Genomic DNA, 17,435 nt, shown 5'->3' with positions numbered 1-17,435 from the left:
TTTATTTCATGTAATGGAAGTTGTGACACTCTACCCAAACCTTCCTTTAGGAATTAAGGATGCATTCCCCTATCTGCTGGAAGATCTGCCAGAAGACACCCTGAGCTATCAGCTCTATTTGGAGATTGCTTCAGCTAAAGAAATGTGTCTTACCCAAGGTCACTTCTTCCAGCAGTTGTATCCAACTACTGATCAACCTGGAGAGACAAAACCCCTTTCAGCCCAAATTGAGACAACTCTGAAGAGCTGTCCCAACCCCAGAGCACCTTTAGGGTTGGTTGAAAACTTCGTTGTCAATGAGTTGAAATTTAACTTCTACTCTCTGATCAATAATGCTTCTTCTGTGCCTCTCCCTTCCCCCCACCATACACAGAGGTATTGATCCCAAGACCACTTCCTAACAAACATGCTACATGCTCCATCTTAGAGTTGGCTTCCTAGGGAGGCCAAATTACAACATGGCACTTAAACATCGTCAATTTTCCTTCTATTAAAGTCTTGGGCGCCTGGGTGGCTTAGTCGTTAAGCGTCTGCCTTCAGCTCAGGTCATGATCATAGGGTCCTGGGATCGAGCCCCACATCGGGCTCCCTGCTCAGCAGGAAGCCTGCTTCTCCCTCTCCCACTCCCCCTGCTTGTGTTCCCTCTCTCGCTGTGTCTCTCTCTGTCAAATAAATAAATATAATCTTTAAAAAAAAAAAAGAAAAAAAAAGTCTTGTCTATATTTGTTTATGTTCCCCATCACACACTAGATTAAAAACTCTTCAGAGCATGGACTGTATTTTCAAATCATATATGCCTGCCGTGTTTAGCATGGTATATCAAGACTCTAAAACTGTGTAGTGTGTATAAATGAAGGAATGAATAATTAATGCCTAAAATTAGCACTTTTGTAGTGCTGCAAGGTCTTTAAAATTCTAAAGAATCATCAACATGTTTTCCTTAATTGGCAAGTATTTGATGAGCATTAGTTACAAATAAGGCACTTGAACTAGATCCTCTGGGGAGGAGTATATAAAAAGAAGTAACACACTCCCTGCCCTCAGGAAGTTTATAATTTAGTCAGCAAGATAATTACAGCCAACATACATGGTAGTGGTTCCCAAGTTTGGCTACCCATTAGAATCATCTCAAAAGTTTTAATGACTCCCACTCACCAGGTTTCACCCCCAAAGATTTGGATTTAATTGGTCAGGTGTGCAGCTTGGACATCAAGCTCCCCAGGTAATTCTAATGTGTCCCTGAAGCTGAAAAACTGAATTACAAAGAGCTTATGTGTTCTAAGTACTGTTCTAAATTCTTAGCCTAAATTAATTAACCCCCATAACAACATTAATAAGAAAATCATTATCATTTTATAGATAAAAAATTAAGGCACAGGAGAATGAAGTAATTTGTCCAACATCACATAGTGGGTTAGGTACGGGGTTAGAATTCAAATCCCAGAATTTCGTGAATATGCAGTTCTTTACCGTGATACTATAGTTCTTCACTTGCAGAGACAGAGTGAAATGTAAACTGATTTATGTTCAGTATAGTTTTATAGAAATGTTTTATCATTTGAAAGTTGGGAGGCCTCTATGGTGGAAAAACCACCTCCACCTCTGACTTCTGGATGGTACTTCGACTCTAAATATTGGGTTAAGAAGGAAATTTAATGCCATCTATTAAGGGAAGCTAAGAATAATGATGAGTTTACACAGGCAGATGGTGTGAAAATAAGCTAGATAAATTACCTTGATATTTCTTTAGCACTTTGCAACGTATGGCTACGACTCTTATTTAATTGTCCCGTAATACAAATGAAATATTCTGTGTGGTTTCTTAAACCTATTGTTCTCCTGAGCTAATTAATTGTGTCTAAATAATTTCAAGATATTCCTTCCTTCACATCCAGAAACAAGTAGCAACATGCAAAGAAAAAGGAATAATGGAAGCCATGTGAACCAGAGGTGAGGATTCACTGCTGTGTTTTCTTGCCTCCTTAATACCCTGCTCTCTCTTTTTCTTACAACTTTTTCTCATCTCCATTGTTAACAGACTTGCAAATAGTTGTCAAATAAATAATTAGATCCTTAAATGTCTTTGTCCCTCTCCATTGCTCTCACCCACACTTACTACGTCCTCTTTTCTCCTTCCAGTCCTGTCTGTTACCTTCTGTTGCTTCCCATATACATTAATTAAAGGAGGCAGAAGCATCTCGGTGTCCAAAATAAATCACTCTACAACAGAAAAATAAACGCCCAAGAAAAGATGTCCATATTCTCTATTAGGTTTAGAACATGATTTTACGGAAAGCATATGGATCATAACTTATTCTTATGGCTCTCTATGTGTATTTCTCACATACAAAGATGGATTACAAACATCCTTCAAATGATAGAATTAGAGGAGAATGTAATAACTGGGTTCAAACTCTTTATGTGGTCAAAATTGAGACTTGAACATAAAAACTCCTGAACTTTAATACAATTTCTACTATATCACTGGTTTTAATACCCTATTAAAAGTGAAGTTCCAAATTAATATTTGGGAATAATTCCCTAGGTCTTCCGTGAGACTTGTAAAACTCCAAATATTTTTAAGCTTTTCCCCAGGAAGATTTTAGAACTTAAAACCCTTGTAATATACCTCAGAATATTTAAAACAGTCCTGTATATGTATATAAGAAACAAAGTGTAACATTGAAAATACAATGGGACATATAATATCCAGAGAAATATAGTAGGGCACAAATGATTTTTGTTAAGTAGTAGCTGATTTTTTCCCCTCTTTGTTTCCCAAACCCAAACTTACTATAATTTTATATTATTTTTATAATTAAAAAAAATTTAAAGAACATTTTCAAATTCACCATAATAAAAACTATTTTAAGACCTTTATAGTTCCCAGCATGATTATTTTAGGAACCCCCACCTCATAATATAGTAAACATATTAAAATAAACTGGTTCACATTAACACAACATTGTAGGTAACTATGTAAGAGTTGAGTTTAACTAGAGCTAAGCAACTGAAATGCAATTTTATGCAATTTTACTTTTATATTTTTGTGTGGTGTATGTGTGGGCATCTGTGTGTGTGTGCATGCCTGTGTATCCCACACATGCCCACCCTGTCCCTGTTCTCAGATATTCCCATAGGCCCATAATCAATTGGTATCATTCATTTACTTGGTGGGAAATTACAATGCAATATTATATCTGTTGCAATATCCATAGTCTAGAATAATCATAAAAGATAATGACAAAGGCAATCAATATCCAAAATTTGGGAAGTCCCATACAATGAGTAGAATAGTTCCTAATTTTGTAGTTTATGTAGTTTCAAAACTAGGTTTTTGTATCTTTCATTTTATATTATCTCAATAATTATATCTATATATATTATGGGAATCAAAAGCCTGATTTCATGGCCTACCGCTGAGAATTAACTACTTGATAAATGAAGACTGTGTTAATTGTATTTAACTTGTTTCCCCTTAGTGTTTAAACATCTGGCTAGATAATTTGCACCTAAAAATCTCTATAAACAACACGGTTCTTAACAGATAGAGCCCAGTATTTTTAAATGCCAAACTGATTAAAACTGTAGAATCCAAGGTAGGAAAGAATAAAAAAGACCATAATTCTATTTCCTTTCACATATAATAATTTCCTACCTCTTGCCTTTTAGAAAAATTGGCACTGTTTACATTTTAAGTGTTAGATGAGTGCCTGAATAATCCACTATATAATTTAAAATCATACATTTTTAAAGGTACTTAATTGAAGAATAGAGAAAATATTAGCTAAATGAACTAAAGTATGTGTTTCTAAAAAGCTTAATATTTCATCCATAATAGTATACCTTCAAATTTTCTGATTTTCCTAAGGGTAAAGGCCAAACTTAAGATAAGAATGCTATACAGACTTACTAAGCAAGGCCCTTCCTATTCACAGATCAAAGTCCTGGGCAGACAACGTGGAGTGAACCCAGGTCAATGGTGAGCTTATTGCACATCAGGCCCTGAGCCAGGTCCTTGAGTTGAGCATACATTCGAGATGCTGCCTTGTTTTTCCCTTTTGAAGGCCAAATCCTTTTTTGTTCTTTTTTTATGAGATGTAATAATTAGGCAAATTATGACCAGAACAAAAGCAGGTCATAGCTGATCTCTGCACATAATGAAGAAGACTCCAAATAGGACTGATGCAATTTGATATCCAGTAAACTTGTATTTTTACCAGGCTTGTGCAAGAATAATTGATGATTTTTTTTTAAATTTTGTGTTAGACTTTCTTCTTTATTTATATTGTTCATTTATCCTCAAAACTAGGTAATATTATCATCATTTAACAGACAAGGAAATAGAAGTACAAAATGGCTATAAGATTTGTCCAAGCTCGGGCGCCTGGGTGGCTCAGTTGGTTAAGCGACTGCCTTCGGCTCAGGTCATGGTCCCGGAGTCCTGGGATCGAGTCCCACATCGGGCTCCCGGCTCGGCGGGGAGCCTGCTTCTCCCTCTGACCCTCTCCCCTCTCATGCTGTTTCTCTCTCTCAAATAAATAAATAAATAAAATCTTTAAAAAAAAAAAAAAAGATTTGTCCAAGGTCTTACAGTTAATAAGTGATTCAGGTGGGATTTGAATCCAGGTAGTTTGGAACAATAAATACCATCTTATAAAAACATCTGAAGGGAATATTCCAAAAATGTACATCAAGAAGCAATGCAATTGCACCAAAGCCCTCACTGAAACTCCTAAAAAGCTCTTCTAAAAGAATGCTTGCATAATGAATCTTACTACAGAATTAATTACTTTGTTTACCTAATGCTTGAATTACAAACCAAGCTAACAGCATTATCTTGCAAACCTTAACCATGACAAAGAATAATAACAATAACAATAAAATACCTTATATTAGCATACTTTTACCATTTTCAAAGAATTTTCATCTAATTCTATTATTATTATTATTATTATTATTACTAATGCACACTTTCACATATATTATCTTGCTCTTAGGAAAAAACAAAAAAGAAAAAATCCCAATCCATACTAGACTTTGCTAATTAAAATCTGTCATTCTGTATTTCCAGTATCATTTAAAATAGATAACAGGAAAAAAGAACATGTGTATTCAACACAAATACAATATCTACAACAAGTAAACACTATACTTACTCATGAATAAAAGACATTTTTTTCAGCAAATTATAATTATTTATGAATTTACCCCAACATTATTGTCAACCTGAGAAATAAACTGATTGGTGGGTAAAAAAGAAACCCCAGGTAGAAATGGAAAATTACCAGAAGAGCACCTTATAACAAAAAGTAGGAGAAACTTTATAGTGATAAGTACTTTATTATTCATCCAGGAAAATTAAGATTTTATTGTGCTTTCTTGGAAAATGAATCCCCATGGCAACTTTCCTTATATATTTACTTAAGACATTTAAACCCAATCCAATACAGAAGGTCCATATTAGATAAAATGGGTATGTCTCAGAAAAACTGTTTATAAAATCATATTTTAAATCCTTTAATGTTGTTCATTATTTGAAGACACCCTAAACAAACCCTTTCCAAAGTAAATGGCCCTCCTATTAATTTTGATTTTTTGCTCTTGCTCATTTGTTTGCCAAATTCAGATTTCTCAATTTAAATCAGAGAGTACAACATTTGGATCTGGTTATAGAAAAAGTCTGCTTATTGCTGCTTGAAATTTAAAGGTGAGAGTGATGTAAGACTCTGTAGTATACATAGGCTTTGGACTAACTTTAAGAAATAAAAGAATAGAGGAAATAGAAACTTCCTAATCATTCTCTAGAAGGAGATGAAGCTCTTTAAGATTTTTTCCCCATTGGTTAAAACACTGGTTCTTGGGATTTTCTCTCCAGAGTTAAGAAAAAAAGTTTCACTCTGTTCTATGGTCTATGACCCCAGAGAGCTATGTTTTCTACATCAGTGATCACATGATAGATGAAGCAACATGGAGATGTCTATTTCCATATAAATATATCACTTTTTCTGAAACCACAACTCTGAACACATGACTTACTAAGAATTGGTCATTTGCATAATCTTCATATACATAAGTATTTGGCAAAGAAAAGAATGATGCTTCATAGTGTTTGGTATTTCAAAAATTAGGTTACAATGGAGTTCAGAGTAGGAGGTTCGTGAAAGATCGTCTAAAAAAGATGCATGCTCTAACTTCTTGAGGAACCACAAAGCAAAAAGACCCAAAGGGTAAAGAGATGACCTTTAAGTACCTCACACCACCATCTCCTTCACATATGTCAAACCAGTTAGTCCTTCAACAAGAATTCCCTATCTCCCCAAACCCAGGAATCATCCTGGATTCATCTCTTTTCTCATCCAAACAACAGTACAACAGCAACTACTACCAGATCAACTTCTCCAATAGATTTTGAATCCTCCAATTTCTGTTTCTGATGGTATAACTCACACCACCACCATCTCACACTTCTTCAAACCTTCTTAATGTATTTCACCTGCTTTCACTCTTGACCCCAGAACAATCTTTTTAAAACCTTAAATGAGAACACACTAATTCCTCTGCTTAAAAGTCTCCCATGCAGGCTTCTGTAATGCATTGCAATTATAATGATATTAAACTGCCTTCTGTGGCACACAGACCCGACCTAACTCTGAAAACCTCAATTACCATTCTCCTTAAATTCTCTGTTCGTGGGTGCCTGGGTGGGCTCAGTTGGTTAAGCATCGGACTTTGGCTCGGGTCCTGATCCCAGGGTCCTGGGATTGAGCCCCACCTCGAGCCCTGCCTTGAGCCTCCACTCTAGCCTCAAACCTCATGACTCCTGGGGTCAGCAGACTACAGGCCCAATGTGGGGGAGGGGTCTGCTTGTCCCTCTCCCTCTCCCTTTGGCCCTCTTGCCACTCATGCTCTCTCTCTCTCAAATAAATAAATAAAATCTTAAAAAAAAAATCCTCTGTTCCTGCCACACTGGCCTTCTCACTGTCATTGAACAGAACTAACTTATCCACATCTGAAAGTAGTCATATTGTTTATCCCCTTTTTTGAAATACATATCCCTTAGATCTCTTTCTCAGCTGAAATGTCACCTCCTTAGAGGTGAAACTTTCCCTGATCATCCTAAGGTGGAACTCATCTATCCTCTAATCACTTTGCCCAAATACCTGTTTATTTTTTATAGCCCCTTTCACTGTTTGAAATTATATTATTCATATTACAGATTTACTAATTGCTTACAAATTACTTCCTAATTATTTACACTTGTCACTCCCTCCCTGCCCCCAATACTACCACTCTCAGAAGGCACACTCCATGAGAATAGGGTCTTAACTCTCTTGTTCACTACTATTCTGGCACCCAGTAAAGCCCTGGCACATTGTCAGTGATCAATAAGTATCAGCTAAATGAATGAATTAATGATGAGATGCAAAGTAAAATCTGGAAAGATATGCTGGTCTGGATTATCCCCACCCTCTAAAGCTATCACCCTGGCAGTACTTTCTCTGCCTGCGGAAAGCTCCAGAACACACAAGAGCTACCTCACAGCAGTGTTTCTCAATGGTGGAGGCAAGAGTGATTTTGCCCTCCAGAATGTATTTGACAATATGTGGGGAAAAAATTTCCTTGTCACCACTGGGGAGGAGAGGGAATGCTACCGGCATCTAGTAGAGACCACGGATGCTGCTAACTTTCTACAATGCACAGGACAGTCCTAGACGGCAAAGAATTATCTGGCCCAAAATGTCAAAAGTGCTGAGGCTGAGGAACTATGTTTTACAGTGTTCTCTAGGGCCTGAGTTTTGACATCTAGTATTGTAGGGCCAATGTGGAATGAGAAATGTCTTTTTTAAATTTTATTTTAAGTTTCCTTTATTTAGTAAATAGCAAAATAACATTACTGCGAAATTTATGGATGCCAATGGGGAAACAGCAAAGAGTCCTCACAGTGTGTTATAGGGTAAAAATATGATATATCATCAATAGATATTTTCCAGGGAACCTGAATAACAATTTAAAATATTTCAACTAACTGTTCACCATGGGAAAAGAAATCTTGTTCTTTCTTCTGTCTTCTGCTTCTACTCTTTTATTCTTTTCTTTCCATAGTCTTTCACTGTGATCTTTAGGTATTCCTTGGGGTTCCTCTCAATTCAGAGACAAAACTATGGCATGATTTTTCGATTTACTGTCCCCACCAAGAGGTACCATTCATAAAGCAGCTTTAGCAAAGGATCATTCTAGCCTAATTGCTGTGTAGTGTTGAACACAAAGGAAATCTATTTTATTTGAGGAAGGAAAAGGATTCAGTGTCATTAGAAGAAACAAAAAGTATTAAGTCAAGGAATTCAGGAAACAGGTCTTGGTGTACAAGACAATGGTGAGAAATGGATGAAATAAAGAGGAGAAAGCTGAAGAGGTTTTACACCCTCACTGTCACAAGAACAGAACTAGAGTTCTGAGTAGAGAACAGAACTAGAGTTCACAAAATGATGGTGCAATTGAGATGGAACTGCCCTCCTCAGGCCCTCCTCCTCCTTATATTGGTCCTTGGCCCCCTCTTTGTGCTAATACAGGTCCAACTCAGGGGCGCCTGGGTGGCTCAGTCGTTAAGTGTCTGCCTTCAGCTCAGGTCATGATCCTAGAGTCCTGGGATTGAGCCCTGCATTGGGCTCCCTGCTCCGCGGGAAGCCTGCTTCTCCCACTCCCCCTGGCTTGTGCTCCCTCTCTCACTGTCTCTCTCTCTGTCAAATAAATAAAATCTTAAAAAAAAAAATACAGGTCCAACTCTTATTCAGGATGGGGGCCAGTTGTGTTTATAATTCAGAATTTTCTGGACTTTAGAAAGGTAATCTAGTGCATATATTACATGCTACACCCTCAGTGGGATTTGGAGCAATATCCTCTAATCAAGCACATTTACACTTGGTAGCCAAACATATGAATATTCACATCAGGGATAAGAAATAATAACTATAAATAGCTTCATATTAGTTATGAAAATATTTTGGTTCTTAGACCTTTCTGGATTCTGAAAACCAAATTTCAGAATTCCATATAAGGGATTTTGAATCTTTAATAGTGTGAGGAGAGACATATGCCAAAGACAGAAATTGCTAACAGCTCCACTTTGGAAGAGAGATGGAAATAGAGTTGGAAAGATTGACAGGCAGTGAACAAAGGGTAAAATAAGGGATGAATGTGGTTACCATTCCTCTAAGCTGGAGAACTTCTTATGTGCCTCAGAGCTTGTTTCTATCCAGTTGACAATAGAAGTCAATGAAAATAAATTCCAATTTATGAATTCACACTACTTCAGCAGTCCTATTGTGGGTCAGCTCTATATGAAAGGAATCTGGAGCTGAGAAATGGAGATAGAGCCCCTGATGATTCTGCTTGCTACCTGGGTTCTTTCCCATGCATTGTTGCAACCAAAGGGGGTTGGCCAGGTAGAAGGGGGGGGATATCAGTACAGATCAAATTCAATTTAACAAAAGATGGTGTAAGCGTCAGAAGATAACACTAAGAGATGTTATCTCAAAATGCAAACACTGATTTTGTGTGGAGTGTGAGACTATGCGTGGCTTGAATTGTGTGTGTGCATGCATTATCTATTTCTTCTGCCAATGGACATGTATCACTTATATAAGAGCAGTTTGCTTTCATGAGTTTTTTTCTTTCAGTTAATGAACTAGCACTTGAAAAATAAAAATAGGTAGTATCAGAAATGCAGCTACTCTCACAATTAAAACAACAAAAAGTCTTGCACAGGAAAAGGGACCCTAATGCTAAAGAAAGCAAAAATCAATAGCCAAATGGCAAAATAAATTTTAAAATTTCAAATCTTATTACTCTGGGTAGGTTCTAACTCACTTAAAATTTATTATTGGTACAGATAGGATCATTTAAAACAATAGACCCATAGTTACACTCTCTGACATAAAATAATAATTTATTGCCAGATATGTCTCTAATATTGTTCTAAGCACAAAACTACAGCAACTGCTGTTCTTCAGGCTCAGGATTTCCATTAAATAGGGTAAAACAGTAATGATAATTACAGTGGAACTAATTAATTTAATTGGTGGTGACAATATAGTTGATGCTTACTGTTTGCTCACAAAGTACCTGGCACTGTTGTAAGCACGCTACATATATTTTCTTAAACAATTTCCCCAAAAGTCCTATGACGAATATGTATTATTGTCTCAATTTTGGACAGGAGAAAATTGGGGCTTAGAAGTTAGGTTACCTGCCCAAGTCACTCCTATAATAATAGCAGAGTTGAGACCCAACCATATTTATTTTTCTTACTGTAAAGCCCATTTTTCAAACTACTGTGGTATATTTTTACTTACATGGATATAGAAAAGATATTGACAGTTAAATTCATTTGTTTACATTTAGGAAGCATCTCAGTATTATTCTAGGCCATGCTTAGAAACAGTAACAAGTACATAATTTGTTTACAACCCTAAAATTACTTTTTCATGGGGTATCCTCGTGAGCTGATAAGGCACCTATATCTACAAAGGAAACCAGCAAAAGTGAATAAATTTTTCATCCTATTATCCTTAAGTAATATGACTGACTAGACAAAACACACACATACACAAACAACATGTAATATTATAAATAGGTATATTCTATATATATTACCTACATGTATTGTTGCCTTATTTGCTTTTCTTTAAAAGTCTGAAAATCTTCTTTGTTTAAAAATTGTATTTCAAAAATTTAGAATTATTAGAGAAAAGTAATTATATTAAGGCAATGGGTCAAAATTCAGTTGAGAATTCTTTAACAAGAAATTTCATAAGTAACAAATTCTGTAGAAGAATCAGAAGCCATTAAATCTATAACAAGTACATTCCTGAACAAATGTCCTAATAGGTACTGGAAAATGAAATTAAAAGAGGTTTCAGAATATAGTATAAACCCTGTGGAACTTAGTGTCAGAAAACCTAACTTATAGTCTATGCTTCTCCCTTTTATAGGCTGAATTTTGTTCCCTATAAAAGATGTTTAAGTCCTAACCCTCGGTAACTGTGGATATTATTTTGGAAATAGTGTCTTTGCAGATGATCAAGTTAAGAATCATGAGAGTGGGTCTTAGTCCAATATGATTGGTGTGCTTATATAAAGAAGACATTTGGGCACACAGAGAGCACTAGAAGCTTAGGAGATAGGCATGAAACAGATTCCTCCTCAGCCCTCAGAAGAAACTAACTCGGCCAACACTTCGATTTGTTATTTCTGACCTCCAGAACTATGAGACAATAATTTTCTGTTGTTTAAGCCACACAGTTTGTGGTACTTTGTGACAGGAGCCCCAGGAAACTAATATACTCCCTAACTAGCTATCTGGATTAAGTCCAATTTTATACTCTTCAATCTTTCTACTATGAATTGGAGAAGGTAATATGTGTCATAGCTACCTCACTGGGATTTTAAGAGGCAAAGGTACAAATTGCACACTGTATAGCATTATGCAGTTTTGTGTGTGATGAAGGCACATTCAGACAGAGATCAAGTGGAATGCCCAATGGGAATTTAGTCTAAAATGATAGCAGGTTTTCCATAGGTAGATGTAGAGACACACTGATTTTCCTGGCCTCCTGAAGGTTATCTCCTTAGTCATATGAATGTAAGGCGTCATAGCAACTTCTTCCTTGAAGAAGGGAGAGAACTTGGAATGTGACCAAAGATGCCATTTGCTCAGACCCTTAATCCTCCTAGAAGAAAGAACCTAGGACTGCTCCCTAAGATTCAAAGTTTGGGAGACCTGTTAAAATGGATCAGGATGACCTCCACCAAAACTCTGTGGCAGGAAAGAACAATGACATTGAAATAAAACTGCCTTGAGGAAAGGGAGCACAACAACTAGAGGCTTGGGTTTGGACATAGGAATGCATTTGAGAGAGGATTTCAACTTGTGATTTCTATAGGAAGCTCTTCCCAAGTCAGACACCCTGCCATAAAGGGAATAGTGATTAGACCTGAAAATGTGAACAAAAAGGGCTGTACGCGAGGTATCCCTGTGAGCCGGTAAGAGACCACCTTCACCTATAAGGGTAGCCAGGGAATAAATATTAGCTGCAGAATTGTGCAAGGTGAGTCTGCCACAGTGAAAACTTGTGGCAGCCAAAAGCAACAATAAGAACAAATAACTCAACCCAAATGTGTTCTCTGCTGGTAGTTGGAAGGTAGAATACCTACCCTTTAGATTTAGAAAGATTCAGGGTTCCTGAGTAATTAAGGAGGAATAGAAAATCTTAGGAAGGAGACACTAAATTCCCTGCCATTACTATATACAATTACTTGAGCTATTAATTTGACAAACAAAAGAAATGCAACTCTTCTCAGGCCAAACTCAAAGTATGGTAGAAACCCCATATGGTACCCAAGTCAGAAGAAGAAGTGTGGATTAGGGTTCAGTGGCCAATGAAGGTGGATAACATACCTAAGGTAAGCGAGGCCTAAAAAGGGTCAGAGAGAAGCTGTTCTTGATCGTCTTCCAATTGCGTCAGGAGGCCTGTAGTTAGATCTTACTGACTTGAGGGCTTAGAAACAAGTGAGTCTTAAGTAATAAGGAAATTTCAATAACAAGATGACCCAGAACATGGTCTTAATTCTGTTACTTACTAACTGATTGTGAGATCTCGTCTAAGTCACTTAGAGTCGATACAGCTCAATTTCTTCATCTGTAAAATATGGATGGTAATAATGCTTTCCCCATGGGATTATGAGCATCAAAAGAAATAATACCTATGGAAACACCCTGCCAACTGAAAAGTGTCATGCTAATGTAGATATTATCAATTATTATTACCAATATGAGAAAATATTCCAGTAAAACCTCACATCAAGGTAATGATTACCTATTTTTTTTTATTAATCATCCTTCCTTTATTAGGAATTTAAACAACTTTAAAAGAATCCAATAAACATGAGACTCCAAGTATTAGCCCATGCCAAAATTCTGAAATTTCATTCTCTAAACATAAGAATACATTGGTTTTCCATTGCAAAAGCTACCCACTTCTCTTTCAAAGAGATATTAAGAATGGAAAATAATCTCTGCAAGTCGCCAAGCCTGTTACAGGCTATTGTGCAGGACCGAACTTGAGGAAGAACAAAAATTACCATTTTCTCCAGCTTCTTTGATGTAATTGGTACCATCATCCACAATTGTCCAAACTGCAAACAGTTTCTTTCCCATCTAGTGCCTCACTCTTCTATATACCACAAGCTATTAAGATGTAAAAACTCTTCAAGCCTGAGCAAGTTATACATCAGAGTAAAAAAGATAAAAATAAATGAAAAACAAAGTGGTACTTGGCAGTCTGTTAAAAAAAAAATAAAACTACCATATGATGCAAACTAATCAGCAACAAATTTCCTAATAATTTATTATATGTTTTGTTCCTCTTCAGAGAAAATGAAACTTTTATAAATGATATTAAAGTAAAATCAGAAAAGCCATTGTCCATTAAACTAGAGGCTTAAATTCTAGTAGTGATATATGTTTCTCTTATTCTGTAATCAGGTAATGCTGGTCTCTCTTTGGTACTGAGGAATTAAAGTTCATTTCTCTCCCTCTCACACTATATTTCTATTAGATCAGTGGGACATAATCATTTATAACATGGGAATGTATACATAAAGATATCAAAGAATATTTTCATAGGCCCTTTGTTAATTAAATTAATTTAGCAAGGGAGGGAAGACTTGACAAATGAATTTATTTAACTTTTCAATTTTCAAGGAATAATTAGGATGGTAGAGAGTAGTGCTGAAAAGTATAGAAAAGTCATAAGATGGAGATAATTTTGCAGGATGGATGACAATTTTTTATTTCAGCTATTTCAAGATTTAGGTGAAATCTTAGTTACAAAGCACGTTCACAAACAGCAGTTAAGCCTATGGATGGAAATACGTCACTGTTGCATTTGCATCAATTTAATTCACCAACTTAATGAACAACTTTCTATGTGCCATGTATTCAGCTTGTTTTGGGGATACATGAGTGGATAAGATGCAATCCATGTTCTCAAGAGGCTCTGATGGTCTAGTAAGAGAGATAGATATGTAAGTATAAATAGTTAAGTATAGTGTGAGAAGCTTAACCGCACAGTACAGAGGTAGCCCAGAGGAGGAAATCATGAACTATTTAGGAAAGAGGTGTTAGAAAAATAGTGTTGGGTGAAGGAACGTCAGTTTTAAGTTTATTTTAATTGACATAAACTAGAAATCAGCTGGCTAATGAATCAATCAAAAAAAGGTATGGGGAAAGCATCATGGCTCAGACACTAGAAGAGGTTTAAGGGATCTAATTAAACAGTGAGGGCCAAGCCACTTTTTCTCCATTAAGATTTTTTTAAAAAAATTATATTTTATCATTACATTGGTATAAAGATAAATATATTAATATCATATATTAAACATTCTATTCAACCTAAAAGTTTATTTTTTCCCTTCTGATTTTAAAAGAAATTAAAACATTTTCATGAGCCCCTAAAAAAAAGTATTGGGGGTTCTCTACATTGTATCTACTCTGCCTCATTGATGTTAGTCCTGGAGTTTAACTTTTATGAGTCAACACAATATAGGTATTTCACATTATAACATTTAACTCTCTCTACAGCTTGGTGTTTACAGATAGGGAACCCTGGGTTCAGGGTGATAATCAATTTTCTCAAGGTCACACAGTTAACAAGTCAGGAAGCTCAGATTTAAACCAAGCATTTGGAGTTGATCCAAAGCCTGTATACTTTCTCCTCCCATGTCAATTCCCCATGTAATACACAAGTACCAGCTCTCCATGGATATACCTTCAGAGCAAGGAAACGGGTATATGTGGAAGCAAAGGCAATGCACCTGGACCACATAAGCTTTAGAAATAGAGAGGACTATAACAGAAAAGGCTACATTAATACAAATGCAGTAACAAAATGAAGCATAGTCTGGAGTAGGTATCAATATGGAGGCAACATGGACTAATGGTTAAATCTCAGTTTTATAAATGCTATTTAATTTCTCTGAGCCTTCGTTTCCCCATCTGTAAAACAGTGATAATACAATGTCATGGTGTTAACTTAAAAATTAAATTATTTAACACCTGAATCATACTTAGAATTGTGTCTGGCACAGAGTAAAAACCTAATAAAAGCTAATTATTTTTATAATTTTTTTTCTATTTAGAACTTTTTACAATTAAAAAAATTAAAATGCTAATTGTATTTTTTTTTCTTTTTGGAGTTTTCTCAATATAATAACAAACAAATATATGTACACAGTCTCCTATCACAAATTTTTGACTAAAACAATGTCTTTAATGCAACCCCAGAATATAGGAGATGGATATGGAACGGGTACTATTTTTTCCATTTTAGAGCTGAGAAAATTAAGCTACAGAAAGATTAAGTGATTTGATTGACAGCTGAAAGTTTTTTGGGTGTATTCCATGGTTGATGATGGCCCTGCCGAATTTTCAAAAACTTAATCATTTGTCCCTGAAAATATTAATTTCTTAACACATCCGCCATATCCAGACAGTGTGGTGGACTCAATATCTGAGTTTCTCCTACTCTCCAGGCTCTTAATTTCGAGTGACTGCTGAAAATGTCAACCTCTATGAGCTCTCAACACCTTAATTCAACTCACAATCCTACTCTTATTGCAGTGATAGCTATCTCGGTCACTGGTACCACCTTCCTCATCACATGGAGTCAAAACTCAGCTCATCCTGAAACCCTCCTCTGTTCTCCCCGTGCGAGGCCAGTGCCAAGTCATGTCAATTCCTCATCCACAGTGCCTCTTGCATCTGTTCCCACCTTCCGATTACTAATGCCACTGCCTGCTCCATTCAGGACTTTATTAAATCTGCTCCTCACCATTATAATTCAACTACTGCCTCCTGACACATAGCACATGGCTCTGCCTCCAATCTCTCCACCTTCTAAGCCATCCTACACATTGCTGCTAAAAGAATCTTCCTACAGATAAGAGTCCATGCAGCTCAGTTTAGCATAGTAGGCTCCCTATGATCTGGTTTCAACCTACTTCTCCATCCTTATCTCCCTCTTATGCAGCTCATATCCAGTCAAATGGGAATATTGCACAATATGTCCAGCACATTCTGACATTTGTGACTTTCCTCCCACTATTTCACTATTTGGATGTCTTTTACCCCATTTATGTTTGTCAGAATTCTACTAGCCCTCCAAAGCTCTGATCAAATGCACCATCTTCCAATAATCCTTCTCCTATCTCCCACCAGTTCTCTCCCCACTTCTTGCCATCCCTGTCCTCAATGCTTCAATAGTACTGATCATTCACTTTAACAGAACTCAACCTAAGTGTCATAACTGTTGGGAGCCTTTGCCACCCAGGCCTCCATCCCCTCTTATTCCTTCCTCTACTTTCTAAAGTTCTTTTTCTTGTACCTTTAATACTGTGCTTAATACATAGATGTATGACTATTTGGGAATGCCTGAACACTGCTAGATGGTCAACTCCTCACCCTGACACATCCAGAACACCTTTTGTGGCCTTCAACACAAATACATATTCTTTTAATAAGTGTATATAAATCAATATAGCTAGCCCCATTTATATCTATATTTTGTCCTAACTTTTAAGCATATACTCAAAACCAGAAAACATTATCTTATTGATATAATACAAATATAATTAAGTTGTGCAGAATATGATAACTCCTTCTCCTCCCCACTCATGCTCTCTCTCTCTCTCTCAAATAAATAAAATCTTTTTTTTTTTAATATTTCTTTATTTGACAGAGAGATAGAGAGAGCCAAAGAGCACAAAGAGGAGAATGGCAGATAGAGGTACAAGCAGGCACCCTGCGGACCAAGGATCCCAATGTAGGACTCGATCCCAGGCCCCTGGGATCATGACCTGAGCCAAAGGCAGACGCTTAACTGACTGAGCCACCCAGGTGCCCCATAAATAATTTTTTTTTAATTTTATTTTATTATGTTACGTTAGTCACTATACATCATTAGTTTTTGATGTAGTGATGCACGATTCATTGTTTTCGTATAACACCCAGTGCTCCATGCAGTGCATGCCCTCCTTAATACCCATCACTGGGCTAAACCATCTCGCTAACCCCATCCCCTCTAAAACCCTCAGTTTGTTTCTCAGAGTCCATAGTCTCATAGTTCATCTATCCCCCCGATTCCCCCCCTTCATTTTTCCCTTCCTTCTCCTAATCTCCTCCATGCTATTCCTTATGTTCCACATATAAGTGAAATCATATGATAATTGACTTTCTCTGCTTGACTTATTTCACTTAGCATAATCTCCTCCAGTCCCATCCATGTTGATGTAAAAGTTGGGTATTCATCCTTTCTGATGGCTGAGTAATATTCCATTGTATATATGGACCACATCTTCTTTAGCCATTCATCTGT

The 17,435-nt window shown here is 36.5% G+C and overlaps 1 long non-coding RNA gene across 1 annotated transcript in view; it reads right to left on the bottom strand.

Annotated features, from left to right (window-relative positions):
- Window positions 1–12,788, bottom strand: part of LOC145723845 (uncharacterized) — a 537,420-nt gene extending 524,632 nt beyond the window's left edge. Inside the window, exon 1 of the long non-coding RNA XR_014149174.1 lies at window positions 12,643–12,788. This is a non-coding gene — a long non-coding RNA (uncharacterized LOC145723845). The remainder of the gene's footprint in view (window positions 1–12,642) is intronic.
- Between the last annotated feature and the right edge of the window lie 4,647 nt (window positions 12,789–17,435).

This window comes from Leptonychotes weddellii, chromosome 10 (assembly GCF_054177405.1).
Source record: "Leptonychotes weddellii isolate Sample4059 chromosome 10, ASM5417740v2, whole genome shotgun sequence".
NCBI lineage: Eukaryota > Metazoa > Chordata > Mammalia > Carnivora > Phocidae > Leptonychotes > Leptonychotes weddellii.
The sequence above is the reverse complement of the archived record's forward strand: the minus strand, read 5'-3'. Positions and strand labels throughout refer to the sequence as shown.